The 17,118-nt window shown below is 39.3% G+C and overlaps 1 protein-coding gene across 2 annotated transcripts in view; it reads right to left on the bottom strand.

Annotated features, from left to right (window-relative positions):
- grik4 (glutamate receptor, ionotropic, kainate 4) overlaps window positions 1–17,118 on the bottom strand; it is a 384,934-nt gene that overhangs the window by 277,187 nt on the left and 90,629 nt on the right. The window lies entirely within an intron of this gene.

The following is a 17,118-nucleotide window of genomic DNA, read 5'->3' as shown; positions in this document are numbered from 1 at the left end:
AGGTAATCTAAGCCTTTAAATTGCACCGGGCATCAAAAGATGTATACATTTTTGTTTTTTTGTCCTCCTCAGGATCCTTAGGTAACTACATATTTTCAAAAGCAACCACATAATGCATTTTAAATCAGGTTTGTGATCAGGTAACTCCCATTGCAGTCCAGATATTAATGCTGAGGACATCCATTTATCTCGCATACAGTAAGTTTGAAATCTGCACAGTTTCAAAGTTCACAGTCCCAATTTGCTGATGGTCTTGTTTTACTGTTTGTCCCTTACTCAGCTAGATCCCCTTCCTCTTTATAAAGCACATCCAACATTTTTCACACTGTCACCGCACATACTTTGAGCAGCTTTGGGAGCTCATCAGCATTCAAAACAACACCTAGCACCCAATATTCCAAGACAATTTTTGCAGTAAATGAGAAAGCAAATGTCACTTCAAGATGAACATTAATCTCATGTCATTGCATTTTAATGGCACCCTTACTCAGGGGGGAATTAAACCTCTCCCCAGAGATCAACCCCAGCGCTTTGCACCACAGTGAAATTGTCGTCTTTTGTTAGCAGATTCAGTACCTGTCATGCAACTTTCAGCACACACCAACTTACCATGCTTCCTTTGAGTGAACATAAACATCAAGTCATGGAGAGCACTTGCTGAAAGCTACATTTTCTTTGTCATAAGCAGAGCTTGCAGCAGCCCACTGTGATTGTCAGAGTTCTAAGAAAATGAATTATAAACAATCTGACAGACAGTACTGCATTCAAATGACCTTTGTGCACACTTCTTTTTTTGGCTGCCCACTATAGTGGATCCATTTCCATCTCACCTTATCGTTAGCATCGTCCTCTATCATTCTAACCTTTTGCATGTCCTCTTTCACTACAGCCACAAAGTCTTCGTCTTTTTCTCCTTCCTGGCAGCTCCACATCTGACATCCTTTATCCAAAATATCCACTCTCCCTCCTCTGCACATGTTTAGACAATCTCAGCCTTGCCTCTCTAACTTTGTCTCCAAAAGGCTAAACCTGAGCTGTGCCTCTGATACACTTATTTCTAATCTTGTCCATTCTGGTCACTCCCAATGAAATCTGCAGCATCTTTAAACTCTGCCACCTCCACCCCCAGCTCCGCCTCCTCTCTTTTTGTCAGCCAAACCATACATCATAGGTGGTCTCGCTACCATCTCGTAAACCTTCCCTTTCACTCTTGCCGCTATCCTTCAGTCACAAATCACCCCTGATACTCCTCTCCACCCACTCCACCCTACCTGCGCCCTCTTCGCAACCTCTCCTGTGCACTGTCTGTTAATTTTGGATGGTTGACCCCAGGTTTTTAAACTCTTCCACCTTCACTTCCTCTGCTCTTGGATCTTCACTGTTAGAAATGCCCTATGTGCTCCCATCTTCCAAAAAATCCTATTATGCAGCCAATAGAAAACAATTTGGTTCTGGTAGTTTGTCTCTTGTAGATTTCATATTTTGCCCATTCCTCAGTAGGAACGCTCTACTATATAACAGATACTGCTACTGTGCAATGATAACAGACACAGAGAGATACTGGGAGCACTGCTACTCCACCAGCTTAGATTTGTCCTGAAAGTCCTCTGGTGGCAAAGCTATTTTACAAAGATGAATCAATTGTTGTGCTCAAAGCGATGTTTCATTCGGCCCGGAAATCCACTTGTCTCTAATTACTTGCAAAAAGTTTGAAAGAATATATGCATCTTATGCATTTAGCTTTAGAGTATTATAGTAGGAGCAGAATAAAAGGTTAGATCAAATGAATATCTGGAGCTCTTGGAGGGGATGTGGGATAAATAGTAATAGGAAAACTTTTGAAGTGCTGACATATGTAAAGTTTCAGCAAAAAGGATATTGTTGCTGAATGTTCCTTCGCCCTGCTCTCCCCTCCAACTCATTTCACTCCCTCTTCCTCCTTTTTTATTTCTGTTCTTTTATCTGCCTTAAAGCTTTAGGCTGCTGTATACAAGCCAAAGGTACAGAATCCATTTCCCACCAAAACACTGCCCAGAGGACTCAAATCTCTATTGTACGACCTGCCCTACATTGAATAAACTGGGCTATTGCTCTCAAATGTCATCATGTGGAGATATTTCACATCATGTACTGTGGACTGTGGAATACACTAAATTAAAACATGAAATAAAGAGAACTATGTTCTGAATGCTTAAAAGTTAAAAAGTACCAGAACTACTAAGAGCTTCCCATCAGTAAATTTGTTTAAAAAATAAAAACATGTGTTTAATTTTATATATTTATCTGACTAAATCCCCTGAGATGTACATGTGTGCAAATAGCTACACCATGACACGTGCATTTAGTATGTTAAAAGAATTAATCCACCCTGTTTTGGTGGAAAAATGTTTGTGAGCGGTATGCTTGTGATGTAGTAAAAACACCCCTGATGAGCAAGCTGCAGGGTGTATTTTAAAATATACACAACCACTGCAGAGCCAAAGCTACATTATGAGAAGACCTTATGAAATTGTTCTCATGTATCTTGGACCATCTGCACAGCAAGATGATTACCCTTAGGCTTCAGCCTTCCTGCATGTTCTCAACTCTAAATTTGTAAGTAGTAATTGCAAAAACAGTGGGTAGATAAAGCTCGCAGATAAAATGTTCAGAAACATATTGAACATCATAAAAAAACATGCATATTGTTTAATTAGGAAGTTACAAAGTTACTCGATCCATCCCTTTCTATAACCCCAAACCTAAATGAGCCAAAGGCAAGTCAACACTCCCGTGGTAAAGGTTTATGACAAACAAGCATATCGTAGCTGTGGAAGAACAAATAGTGGGTGATTTATCAGCACTGAAAAATAAGCCTCATTTTTAGACTGGTCTTTATTTTTACCACAAGAAAAAAAATCTATTTCAGTCATAATAAAATTAGTAATGGCTGAATTTAATTGAGACGCTTATTATTATTAATATTATTATCATTACAAGTAACATCTGTGCTGTTTCTGCAATAGATTTTGCAAAATCAACACTATTTTTCTCCCACCTATTTAGGAAAATCATCATATCTTATGCAAACAAACAAGCAAACAAACTGCTACTTTTATCCCACTCTAACTGCAGTTGCAAGTGTAGTTGCACCCCAAACATGTACCTATATTGGTGTGTGGATACGTCAGTGCAATTTAAAGTGTACTCATACATTTTATTTATAGCCTGTAAGTCAAAGTCACCAGAAGTTTTTTTTTTTAACCTTACCTTCCTCTACAAATGAGAAGCTGTCCAAACTCTACTTGTAAAAAATGCCCTCAAAAGCAGTTTTATGATAATTTACCTTTGAATATGTTTTGAGCATTGCAATAGTACATGACATATGCAGATTGATATTTCACCATGAAATCAATGCAATATGAAAAGGGCAGGAGAGAGGTATGGATTTTTCTGTTTTTGCTTTGGCACGATCATCAATCCCTATAGGTGATCAGGGAAAAGGGGAGAAAAAGGGAAGGATGAGCGAGAGAGCCGCTAAGAGTTGCTGCACTGTACCCACTACAGTGCAGTAAAGCGACCCACCACTCTGACATTTGTTTTAGCAGAAAACATTGCAGCAACAACTATGATCAAAATTTCTAACCTAACGATTTTAGGACACCCTCATGCAGGTTTGGACACAAAACAGGAACACGTATTCTGAGTGTCTGTATCTGGACTTATAATGAACTCTTTTTAAGATGTTATAAACATTTTCACTTTGTTGTGCGAACTTTCCCTTCAACCTATAAACTAATGTATATTGGTTTTAATGCTAGAAGGATTGGATGATCAACAGAAAATGTCTGTATTAATCACTTGTGTGTAATTTTGCATTGCAAATAACATCAACGTGACCTAATTTTATCTTTGACGATTTGCTCTCAATCTTATTTGATAGCAAATTAACCATCTTTGGCCTTTTGCCTAAAAAGAAAAAGAAAATACCAAAGAATAGCTAGAACAAGATAAGACATTGTATTAGTTCCAGCTGTTATTTGACTCTGACCAGAAAAAAAAAGATCATATTAAACTCCTGTAATGCAATAAAGAGCAAAAAAACAAAACAAAACAAGCCAAGGCTTCATAACAACTAGTTAGTGATTCTTGGTGTTTTAAAATGAGCTGAGCTAAATTTCAGTCTGCAAATGCAAAGATAGAAGACTTTCAGAATAAAGGTATCAGTTTATTTGGAAGCAGACACTCATAAGTTTACCACTAGAGAGCACCACTCTGGATGATATATCACAGACTGAATTTAAAGTAGTAAATCGGGAGAATGATGCATCCCCTAAGGCACTTTTCTTGTTTTCTAATGTTTCTAACTTTGAGATTCTTGGTCTGCCAGTCAGCTTGTGGTCAGATCTGCCAACTCTGTTCTTAATACTGAACTCTGTAGCTTTGCCTCTAGTTATGAAGGAATATAGCTTCCTATCGGTCTGTGCCATGACCCCAATTGGAGAACCATATTCAATGCAACACACAGGAGAGATGAGAGGCGGCAGGAAGCTGCTCAGGCTGGCTGCCGGGGATAGATAATGCTTTTAGAATTCACGAGCTGTCATCACACCGTCCCCGATACTAACCCATCCCACTCCACTTCCATCAACCCCCAGGTGGCAAAGGGACATTAGGTGAAAAGTTCTACGCAGCGATACCATAAATATGCAGGCATGAAGAAACAAATCCTCACCGTTTTAGCTAACAACCCACACGTTACTGTGTGCTAAATATGGCCCGATTCAGGCAGGCAAACAGATTTAATCAAAACAAAGCCGTAATCCTTCCATTGTTTATTAATCTAGCGGCCAGAACGTTTTTGTCAACATTTTCGGTGACAAATTTCAGTAAGAGCTATGTGTTTTCACAACTGCATCTGCTAAAGGCAGAAACTGTGGAAACTGGGTGACAGACACTGAGGATGTCTGGTGTAAAAGAAACTGGGTTAGTCTACTGGTGATTAGGTATGCTACCATGTTCATTCTAGCAGGATACACTTGAACTGATACATTTTTTTGGCCTGTGCCTTTTTGTAACTTGGCCAATAAGTGGAAGATATTATGACCGACTGGGCCTTACACAGTCAAATCACAGTCATGCTATGTGAGGTGTATAGAAGTTTAATGGCTAACACCTTCTTCAGCCAGAAGAGGTAAATAGACATGTCCTTCTAAATAAATGTGTGTGATAATGAGAATGACACACATGCATGAATTTAAAGAAGCTTTAAAGAGCAACGCAAACACAGCATGCTTAGGAAGCTCCTTTGGAGCTTTGTCACCCTGGTAGTTTTATGTAGCAGTCATACCCATGTCAAAGGAGTTTGCAAAGAAAAGCGTCTGGACTTCTTTAAGTTGCTTGAAGACGTTTCACCTCTCATCCGAGAAGCTTCTTCAGTTCTAAGGTCAAATGGTGGGGAGTCCCAGATTTAAACCTAGTGGGAGTTTCCCCCTAAAAGGGACAAAGAACCCCTGATGATCCTCTACCTAATCACATGAGCCAAGGTGTGAAAGCGGGTGTGGGTCCCAATCAGCCAGGGTATCGGGTGAGTTCATTGTGAAACCTGGCCCCACCTTATCATGCAAATTCCTGAGGTCAGATAGCCCAGGATGTGAGTGGGCGTTAAGGCGTCTGGGGAGGGAACTCAAAACTGGATTATAGATGGCAGACAGTTGGTGTCGTAAACCACCGCCTCTGTTCAAAGATGGTCGCTCACAGTGGACATAGATGGCTTCTGTGTTCCACTCACAGGTGGAGTGAGCTCCAGCAGGTCCTGAATCCTCGTCAGGATGTCCTCGACGAAGGCATTCATGTGTTTACTGCCAACAGAGAGCGGTAAACGAACACCATACCCATATGGAAAAGAAATAGAAAAAACTTATAAAAGACTTGCGCAAGATGTGGCCTACTTCATATAGTGAATCATATAAGGCTTATATGATTTCCTCATGAAAGTGGCCACTTTCTCATTACTTTCATATATTGTTTTATTAAGTATCCAAAACATACAAGTTTCATTTATATAATTTTTCAAGGGATCTTATATCTTGTATTTTTCACTCTGTTTTCATATATGTTTCACACAAGACAGATACAAACTTTATAAGATTATATATATATATATATATATATATATATATATATATATATATATATATATATATATATATATATATATATATCTTTTCCATATGAGATAGCTCAGGTCGCTGTATTGTGAACCCTACAGACCTTGTGACTCTGGTCATCATCTGATCTTGGCATTTCTAGTTTGGACTTTGCAATAAAATGGTGTTAACAGATCAGAGCATAGTTACTGGATGGACTGTGAATGTTTAAAAAAAGTGGTGACTAAAAGATGAATGACTGGGAGAGATGGTAAAAGTGTAAAGGTGTGTGACTGAAAGAAAAAGGAAAGATGAAGCAGCAGGAGCAGGGAGGGGAGCTGGAGAAGTTGAGCAAGTGGCGAACTGCCACGTTGGGCTTTGCAGGACAGAACAGACTCATTTAGGCGTCTGCAGTCGATGCTGCTGAATGGCAATAGTGCTTCCTCTGCTGCTGGTTTCAGGGACGTGCCCTGAGTGTAGAGCAGCCTCCTTCCTGTGGCCTGCGGCCTTAAATCAGTTCTGCACTAGACACACCAATGGGCAGTTGCACACACGCTTTCTCCCACTGTTTCCCTCTCACTCGCTTTCTCGTGGCCAGCAGTGGTGCCCCATTTGTGCATCGTCACCCCAGGCTGAGACTTAAGAAGACAATATTGATGCTGAACTTTCAAGGTAGAAAAAAAAATACTAAAACAGATTGAGTAACAGAGCCCACGGAGAGGTACCAGTCAATGGGGAACCCTCAAAAAGACATCCAGATATGACAGTGTCAAAGAGGAGCTTAGGAGCTTTCTCACAAAGCTCTAACTGATGCAATGCTATGGACATTTAGGAAACTGATGAGGTAGGCCTGAAGTGCACTGTCCTGCCAGCAGGGAAGGATTTCAGAGAGGCTTATTTGATCCAGGCAGCCAGCAGAGGCGGGCATCCACACTACATGTGTGTCCCTGCATCTTGCTTCAAGGCAGATAGAATTACGAAAGCAACATGGTGATGAATCACGTTGGGTTTAAGCCTACCCGAGGACACCAGCTGTTCGTGAATGCTACAGTTGTGCATGTTCATTTATAATAATGAATGGCCTGGAGTACAATATATTTCCCTGAGGCTATACAGGTATATGCATAATTTACCAACTTCCAGGAAAAGCAGGAGTACAGGACTAACTCGGGAAGAAAATGTTCTGTCAGAAAATCCTGTTGATAACAATGCAGCAGGCAAGAAATGTTTCAACAATTGTAAGAAAAAAAAAAAGTTAACTACATTTTTCAACATGATTCAAATTCTGCCTGTAAATCCATCACCGAGACAAGAACACAGACATTTGAGTTATGACCACCGCACAAAACTAATCTTGCTGTCACAAACCAAAAAATGACCCGTATCTGTTCAGACACATAAAACGTCCTGTTTTCTGAAAGACATGACAGATAGTGTTTCTCCTATCAATATGTCATGTTAGCTCGCATTATGTGACGTTAGCCTACCTTGACTGAGTTTTAACTGTCCAGTGCAATCACACTGTTGACAACAACATAATATGTCGTACTTCTCAACACTTCAATTTGCTAAATAAATCCCAAAGATTGTTCCGGTACAAGAAGTTCTCAGCATCTTACGTGCATCATAAGTTATTCAGGATGTTGTGTACTTCCACACATCACCCATCACAAACAGGATTCTCAACAGGAACACCAAAGTATCTCACAGCGCCATCTAAAGCTCTGCTCAGTCGGTTAAGATATCCACCCAATATCCAATGGAAACAGGGTAAGAGGTTGGGTATAACCTATACAGACGACCATCTATGGCTTTCTCGCTGTTGGACCACCACCGCATCACCATGCTGCTTCTATTCAAATATATATATGCATGTTTTCTTTAAATGCACATGAAACAAATAGTTTTCCCATGTTTTCTTTGACATTTTGCTAATTAGATATTGGATATATATATTATATTTTTAATATTGAGAAAATATTGCATAGTTAAACATGCACCAATGATAAAACTATTTCAGTTCATTTCAATTGCCACAGAGAATGTATTTCATTATCGTGTCTTCTCCTGCTCCCGGTCTCATCTCCCTTCTTATAAGCAATGATTCATTAGTGTCGTTGTGTGCCATAAGCTAATTTACACACTCCTGTGATCATTATGAGCTGCTTGCCCTAAGCGCTTCATAAAGTATCCATCCCTTCTATTGATCCAAGTCTATCTGTTATTCAAGTCTCCGGGTGATTCCAGCTTTGTTTTTCAGTTTCCTTCTCAACCTGCTTGCCTATCACAGCCACACAGACAACACACAGTAATGACTGTTTGATGAGATGCTTGAGCATGAAGACTAGCTGACATTGAGAAAGGGCCTTGAGAGAGACATGCTAGTGTAGGCCAGTGGCCGCAGTGCATTCTGAGTTTAATTTATTAATGCATAAAGAGTTCTAATGTAAAAAATAAATAAATAAAAAGGGTCCTTGCGTTGGCTTGGGTTGTAAATTAAATCAACACAATCACAAATGCGTGTGAGACTTGTGGAGATGTGACAGCTCAAGTTCTAAAGAGCAAAAAACTTGTAATATGAATTTGATATTATGTCTGCTAGATAAGTCATCACATATGAGTCGCCGATGTCAACTATGTGCTTCTTTGGGCTGTTTAGAGTGACGAGCTATAAACCTAAGACAGATCATTTGCATTTCATCAAAACTGAAAACAAGCTGGTATTTAAAGAGTTAAATCAAATATTTGCTCAATTTCTCTCGAATATTGCAATCAATGGAGACAATATCATTGAGGCTTCAGGGTGTAATATTTCCTCTGTTCATTGTGTTTCAGTAAATTTTCATAAGCCTCATCTTTTTTGGTAAAATTGTCTTAACACGAAGAACCATCATTTTAATTATTATTTCAACCTTCAGGCTTAGACTGTCTGGCCTAATCTACGCTAAAAATCAATCGTGTTGATGAAGTTTGGTAATAAAAATGTGTTTTTAACAGCTGTTATGCATAATCAGTTGTTTGTCTCTTCTGATGATCTTATATCCATGCCTTGGATCAATTAAGTAACGTTTCGCACTTTCGGCAGTTGGCAGTTTTCATCCCAGTGTGACCTTGATGTCTTTGATTTAATGGAAAGTAGCTGAGATATGACAAGTGCATACAGGTTATTATAACTCTGGTTTAGAAGCCATGAGGGAGGAAACAAATTTGGATAAACAAAGTTATATTTAGGAAGACAATAAAGGAAAAAGAACAAATAATGCTGTGCAGAGCAGGCTGATTAATCACATTTTATTTTCAATTATGATTTCGGCTTGCAATGATTCCAAAAATAAGATAATCGAGAAAAAGTGATTATTATGCTGCATTCAGTTTTGCAATGATGCTATCCTTTTGTTTTGTGGTAAAAGCTCAGCCCAACACTTTTCTGTAGAGCAATGCATCACCATCCCTCTGCAAGAGCCTAAATTCCCCGACTGCTAAGTAAGTGAATTTGGGCATTAGAGAGCCACCAGATCCATAACCTGTAAGGTTTCAGGCATCCAGGCTGTTCTCCTGCTGTATCCCACACATGCACTCACCCAACTGCAGGAAGCATGATGAAGGATGACTTGACCGTTTGAATTTTCTCCACACTATATCCCAGAGTCACTGTTTTGCACATGGGAACTTTCATATGTGTGTTCGTTTTTGTAATGAGGACTTTACGCAATGAAGCCCTACGTTATTATCCCTTTTTATGTAAACGTGCACAGACTGTTCTTGCAGAGACACTCTGATCACATCCTGCATTAACAAACTCACCCGTGAGACAGTTGTCCCATTGCTTATCACACTAATGCATGCTATACATTTAGATGCATGTCTGTTTCACATGAAACATCCATTTGTGTCACTATAACAAATTTTCTTTGGTTTTTTTCCCCTTTTGCGATCGTGATACCTAACATTTGTATTCATGCCACAGAGTGTGCTTAGATGATGGCTGTTTAAGGATTTCCATTCTCTATTAAAAAGATTAAATAACATATCGTTAGCTTCATAGCATAAGTGCCTAAGTCATTTGACTAAGTCAATGACTTAGGCACTTATGCTATGAAGCTAACGATATGCAAATGTGTTTCCTTTGTATTTGGATAAAGGGAAAATAAAGGAAGTCCATCACCGCTTCCTGAATTCTTAATCGCCATGAGCATTCTTGTTCATTGATCAAAAATCAGTCTAGAGCAATTATTGTTCTTTCAGCTTACGTTTAGTAAGCGTGATTAAGAATGAATTTCCCCATATGGTCAGAAACCTAAAGAGCTGAGAAAAAGCATTTACCCCCTTTTTTATTCATTCATTTACTTACTGATTTATTTGCATGTGCCACACTTACATGTTTCAGCTCATCAAACAAATTTAATATTAGATGTAGATAATCCAAGTAAATACGGAAGTTTATTTATTAAGGGGAAAATCTTTACACAAGTAAGACTGAAATTACTTGTGTAAGTAAGTAGCTTAGCTTTTTTTTTTTTTAAACAAGCTCTCAGAGATGTGACAGGAAAGAAAACCTTGTGTATGAGATTAGAGGTGAAGACATTACAGTTCACAAACAAAATCAGGGGCTCAAACAGAGCAGGACCTGCTGACATCCTGGCCGTGTTGCTGTCTTATTCGTCCGACCTAACTGGATTCTTCTCTTTTTCTGACGTCGCCTCTGGTTCCCTGCCCGGGCTGCTAAATTAATCTTCTCACATCTCTTTCTATCCCACCCACACTTTCATGACTCCCATCCTCCTTCAGCCTCAAAGTAATTTAATAATCTCAGCTGTGTATTGTCTGGAAGTAATTGTTTTACCTCAGAGAAAATTAAATTGTAATTCATAACAGAAGTTTGTGATCTGCAGCTCAAACTTGGAATAAAGCCTCTGACAAAAATAAACAAAAATCTTCATTTACCATTTTATCCACTTGTACCTAATCCTTCTTTCTTTCTTTCTTTCTTTCTTTCTTTTTATGCACCTGAACTACAAAAAGAAAAATAAAACAAGTTTGGACCAGGAAATTAGAGTTGGAGTAGCAGATAAAACACAACACAGATTTAATGAATGTTTCATTTTACTTGAAAAGCACTTCCCAACGTCTCTTAGCAGCACACCACTGATTCAACTGAAAATGTAGTAGCTGTGTTTAATATCCACCGTCAAGCAGACTACTGACAAAGACTGATGGAATAAGATCAATAACACGGTACCAAGCATGAATGATGAATTTGATGAGCAGCTGATAACAGATGCGCATAACCAGTGTTCACAGAATACAAAATACAGGCAGGCCGTGTTATAACTGGAGCAGGGGGTGGTAACTAAAAAATAATCACATAAGTGAGAGTTTTGCTAACTTCATGTTGATAGTGTAGGACAAAATTAGAGCATGTTTTTCAAACATTTGATCTCTTCTATCTTCCCACAATGTGAACCTGTTAATTAGAAGAAAAATGATAAGAAAACATTAGTTTAGGAAAATGTTCATTTAGCAGCTTGTTCCAGTTCTATTTTTTCTTGTCAGACTACAGAGGGAAAGCAAGCAAAAGGAGAACATTAAAATCTGTGTAAAATAAGCTTTCCAATCCCACGCCGGTGGCTTGTATGTATATCTTTTTCTGAGTGTTCTGACATGAGATGAATATGCCTTTCATTTGCTTGCCAAAGTTGGATGAGGTTGTTGTCTTCATCAATCACCCTCTACCCGAGTAAGCCAGCCATCTCTGGCGCTGCAGGATTGTGCTGATCTAAGGCCTCAATCAGATCAGGTGCACACTGAGCTGCAGTGATCTCACCTCAGGACACACAGTGATTTTTACCTTCATAGGCAGCTGATCCACTTTCTTCTCCCTATGCTCGTCTTTCCTCGTGGCATGCACAGGGCTATGAGAACAAGCTGTTTTCTGAGGCCACTGGCTCCCGCCGTCTACTGTCTGCTGTCAGATTTCAGGTTTTAGCCATGCTACCGGCAAGGCTCTAGGAGAAGCTATAGTACTACATCGGCTGGTCGACCAATTTTCTCCACAGACGGAGTCAATAATTTCCCAATCCACTGACTGGATTTGTGTGAAATTTGTGACCTTACACTAGAGAATAATCAACCACCTATTCAAAGAAATAAGTACAGTGTCATGTTTTGCGGTGCAGGATGTAGGACCTAAAAGCAGGACTCACGGAAAACGTGAACTAAAGGAGGCAGCTATATTTAACAACAACTAACAGAGAACTTAAACACACAAGCAAGACAAAGGAATGGGGAACAGGTGGTAACACAGCTGGGACAAATCAGACCTAACGAGACAAGGGAAGCAAAATCAGTCATGCTGCACACAGGACAGGGACTATCAAAATAAAACAGGAAACACAGACCGAAACTCAGACTCAGGACACACAAGAGTAACACAGTAACTAGGGAGACATAGGGAACATAGCAACAAGGGTGACTAGACATGAAATATGGGTTACAGGAAAAGCATAAAGTAGACATGGGAACAAGAACTAAACACAGCCTAAGAACTAAAGAAAACAACAAAAATAATCAAACAATTACTGTAACTGTGAGTATGAAACACAAATATTGGGTCGCAGAACCAGTACTGTCACATACAGTATGAATCGATACGATTTTAAGGCAGTTTCAAAGACACACATGGCCCACTATTGTCACATTTGATTTTTAGAAACCAAGATGGAAGTGGTGAAAACACTTGTGAAAACACAAGTCACTGCATGAATTCACGGCAGTTATGCCCATGTTTTATACTGCCTGCACAGGCCCTGAAAAAAGTTCTCCTTCTGCCTCCCAGCTTCACTGTGCTAAATATACTCACTGCCACATAATGATGATTCCAAAGGAATCGGTAGTCGGAAAAACCTGTCAATTAAAGTTGCCTCTAACTTTATGCAACATCAAAATCCAAAATAGTTATAAATAATTCACCCCACAGAGAGCAAAACAGGGTTTTTTAGCCAGACTATAAACATGTTAATGCCGTTGGTAAAGTTGTGAGTCTGTTGGGATTTACTCTCTTTTAGAGTCAGCCTCAAGTGGCCATTGGAAGCCGTGGAAGTTTTGACATAACCGCACTGGCTTAGATTTCCAACCCTGGAAGCTGCTGCATGCTAACAAATAACCTGAACTGCCAAAGAGTCACCAAACAAACAAACAATATGCAGGTGTGTATTAAAAGGATATAATTTAAGAATATAAATACAGATGCATGTGCTTACCCACATATGCATTTATACACATACATAGTTACAGATACAAACTCACTGTAATGCACATTGCTTGCAAATAAATGCAATTTTAAGGAATTTGATGGACAGTAAACATGAAAAAAGTCACGATTTACACTAGAAAGTAATCATTGTAAAGCTCTGTGGGTTGTAAAAGCAAAAAATATCGCACCTGTAGATCCGACCAACATTTTTCTATTAGAAACCCTTCTTGGAGGATCACTGTGAAAATCAAATTTAACTCTGATATTTGTCCAGTTTATTATACATGTGTAGTCTTTGACAAGAGGCCATGTTTTTTCCTACTTTATGTGCCAGCGGCCCCTTTCGTTCCCGCCACGGCAGCAGCTGTTGCTTGGACCTCAATACAGCAGGACATCAAAACACCTGCTCTTACTATAACACATGGCATGGGACAGACACCCAGTACAGAGCCTGAAGGCATTGCTCAGAAATGGTCAAGCAGGAATGGTTTCCTTATATGCTCTAAAACCGCATAAAATCAGATCCACAAATCATGAATCGAGTAGTTTCTCAGCTGGTTGAGAAAAGCCATGTTAGCTTCTTTACCGCTCTACTTTAGCGATTAAAGGGGATGACACCCAGGGAGAGACAGCTATCACACTCCGAGCCTGTTCTCCCAGCAACACCCCCTCCTGTGGCTCCTCTGCTGTTCTTTCCTTCCCTCTGTTACAGCCGTTGCGACTACTCAGTGACTTGAATTTAATCAGCCTTCATCCAAACAGCGCGGTGGCCCCAAGCAACAATGGCAGAGTGGGGAATTTGTGAACGAGAGGAACATGGTCCGATTTCTAATTATCAAAGCAGGGCGAGACAGACAGCGCTAACATTGTTGTAATGGTCAGCTTCACCCAGAGCGTGTGTGTGTGTGTGTGTGTGTGTGTGTGTGTGTGTGTGTGTGTGTGTGTGTGTGTGTGTGTGTGTGTGTGTGTTTGGGAGAAAGAGGGAAAAGATGAGACTGCCAAGTGGGGTGAGGCCAAGGCCAGTCCATCTTAAAATTCCAAGAGCTGATAAAAAAAGAGATCAAACCCAGTGACTGGAACGTCATCATCTCTCCTATTTAACAGACTATTATCTCACACTTATTTAACATACTGCCCAGAATAATGAAAATGATAACAATGCTGAAACACACAGATCTCTTCTGTCTCATTCGTACTTTTTAACATTTCTTAAAATCATCAAACTGACCAAAGCCTTGTGTATTTTATATGCTCTTTGTTATATGAACCTTACATTTTCATATGTAGTACATTTTGCTCAATTTCTATCAGTTTTAATTGCATTAGCCTGTACTATGTTTACCTTTTATACAATGAAAAGCATCCATAATTCCTATTTTACATCCCATCAAATAAATCCAAATGGTAAACATCCAAAGCTGTGTTCATTAGATAGCATTTTTCAATGTTTTTACTCGTTTGCAAACTTTCATAATCCAAGAAATGTGTCAAAACACATGCAGGAAAAAAGAACAACCTGTATGCTTTAACCCCCCCCCCCCCCTCAAAAAGATTTACATAAGCATTTGAATAAACATGATAAAAACAAATCTTCCCAGAGCGAATCCACCGCAATAATTGCGCTGAACGAGATAATGGCGCGCTGCCTTTTTCATCCTGTTTGAAATTTAAAAACAGTCTGTAGAATCTGAAGTTTTTCAGCCTCGGATGTAGAGGCGTTCTGCTGACTGCCCCACAAATGAAATTCATTGGAATCTCCACCTCTCCAAGACTTTCACAGCCACTCCATCACATTATATGTGATAAATAGTCTCACTCTCCTGAAAAATTTCTGTTGTTTGAAATGCCCAATGTTTCATTTTCCTGCATTTGCCTGACATCAAGTAGATGGATGCCATAACTAAAACGGGTTCATCAAGGCTGGCTGCCATTACTGTATAAGAATGTAAATTTCTTTTGCTGCGTTTGAACAAAACTGCATCCTGTAGTCTATTCCCTTTAAATAGCGACATGCCCCAGATCACCCCATCAATCCATTGTCTGCATTTTCTAACCCACAAGAGCTTGATGAACAGCTACGTCTCCAGTGGACCACATTTATTTATTCAATTTGTGCAGAATTTTGAGCAGGAGAAGCTGTTCTATTTATAATCTTTGACAGTTTCAATGAGGTTACATTATTTGTAACTGATCATTCAATTCAGGTCAATTCAATCTGATTTCTATAGCTCCAAATAACAGCAACAGTTGCCTCAATGTGCTTTATAGTGTAAGGTAACGACCCTAAAGCACAGAAATCGAAAGAAACAGATACGTGTGCTGATATAATTTCTTCAATTCAATACTCTGAAATTAAAGACTGTCCTGTTATAGCTTGTGTTGGGTTTCATCATCAGTGTCAGTGTACGTGGGTGTGCAATTTAAACATGTCCACATGACCCTACACTGTACATGTGAGACGAGAGCACAGGGCTAGAACTTACAGAATATCATTTAGTTAAAAGTAACTATTATCTTTGCCCTTGCACTTCACCAGTAAGGATACTGAGTTAGTTAATGTATTACTGATAGTGTGCTAGCTGAAGGGTAATACATGCATATCAAATGGCAAGTATTGATTTTATAATCGCATATAAAACAAGTCCATTAGACGTCTTCTTCCCTGTTTATGTGGAGATCTTAAATTGTTTCAGTTTCAACGTTCAGATACTGTATTCAGAAAACTCTTGTCTCTCACACTTGGCTCCTTCTTACACCCACCTCTCTCCCACTGTGTCATTGTGCTCTCTCTGTACTTAAAGTGCCCATTAATATCTATAACATTGGATACCATCCAATTTGCTGCCACGGGAACAGGATTGAACTGTAGACTGCACCAGTACTGCACTCACATTGAAAGTCAAATTATTTTCCATTACAAGACAGGGAAACTGGCTGCCATCATGAGATTAAAAGTTATGGCATCATGAGCCAGTCCCATACAGGATTTTCACTTTGATCCTGCTTTCATTCAGTCTGATTATTTCTTGATAGTTGTATTTGACTGTAAACCTAACTTAATTTTCTTGGATATAAACTGGAATAAATTGGGTATCCTCTATCAGTTTCTTTTTTAATTAGTGATAATTAAAAAACACACTGGATTTCTTTGGGTCGATGTTTTACCAGCACAATTGCAACTGGGCTTTCTTTAATGAACAAATGAAGGCTAATTAGAAATAAGTGCACGCTGACTGGGGGAAAGTAGAGATGGCATACAGCCTTTCTGCATAATGAACATTCAAGAGGAAAACAGTGTTTGGAGAATGTAGCAAGACCAAAATTATTGTGCAGTCAACTCGCCAGCTTGCTGACTTTGAAATGACTGCTTCGAAGACAGGGACCTGGTCTGTGACTGCTCACAAGTTTGCTGCATCAACACAGCGTTAAAACGGCAATAAGATGGAGACATTCTGCTTTCAATCAGCTCTTAATTTGCAACTGAATGGGGTCAGATTGGCAATTACATGCAATCTGTTTATGATAATATGGTAATGCAAATTGTTGTGGCAAAAATGACAAATCTGTTGCTGTCTACACATACAGAAATGCCCATCAAAACTTGTTTTTAACATTCAAACCTTCACCACTGAGAGTGATTCCAGTCGTTGTGAGCTGCAACATGATTGTTTTAAGATCAGGCAACCTGTGCGATTGGTTGAGGGTGTTGCAAGCAACCAGTCGGCCATCACAACAACT

Source organism: Aulonocara stuartgranti (assembly GCF_965226115.1).
Source record: "Aulonocara stuartgranti genome assembly, chromosome: 14".
Taxonomy (NCBI): Eukaryota; Metazoa; Chordata; class Actinopteri; order Cichliformes; family Cichlidae; genus Aulonocara; species Aulonocara stuartgranti.
Note: the sequence above shows the minus strand (reverse complement) of the source record. Positions and strands in the feature narration are given on the sequence as shown.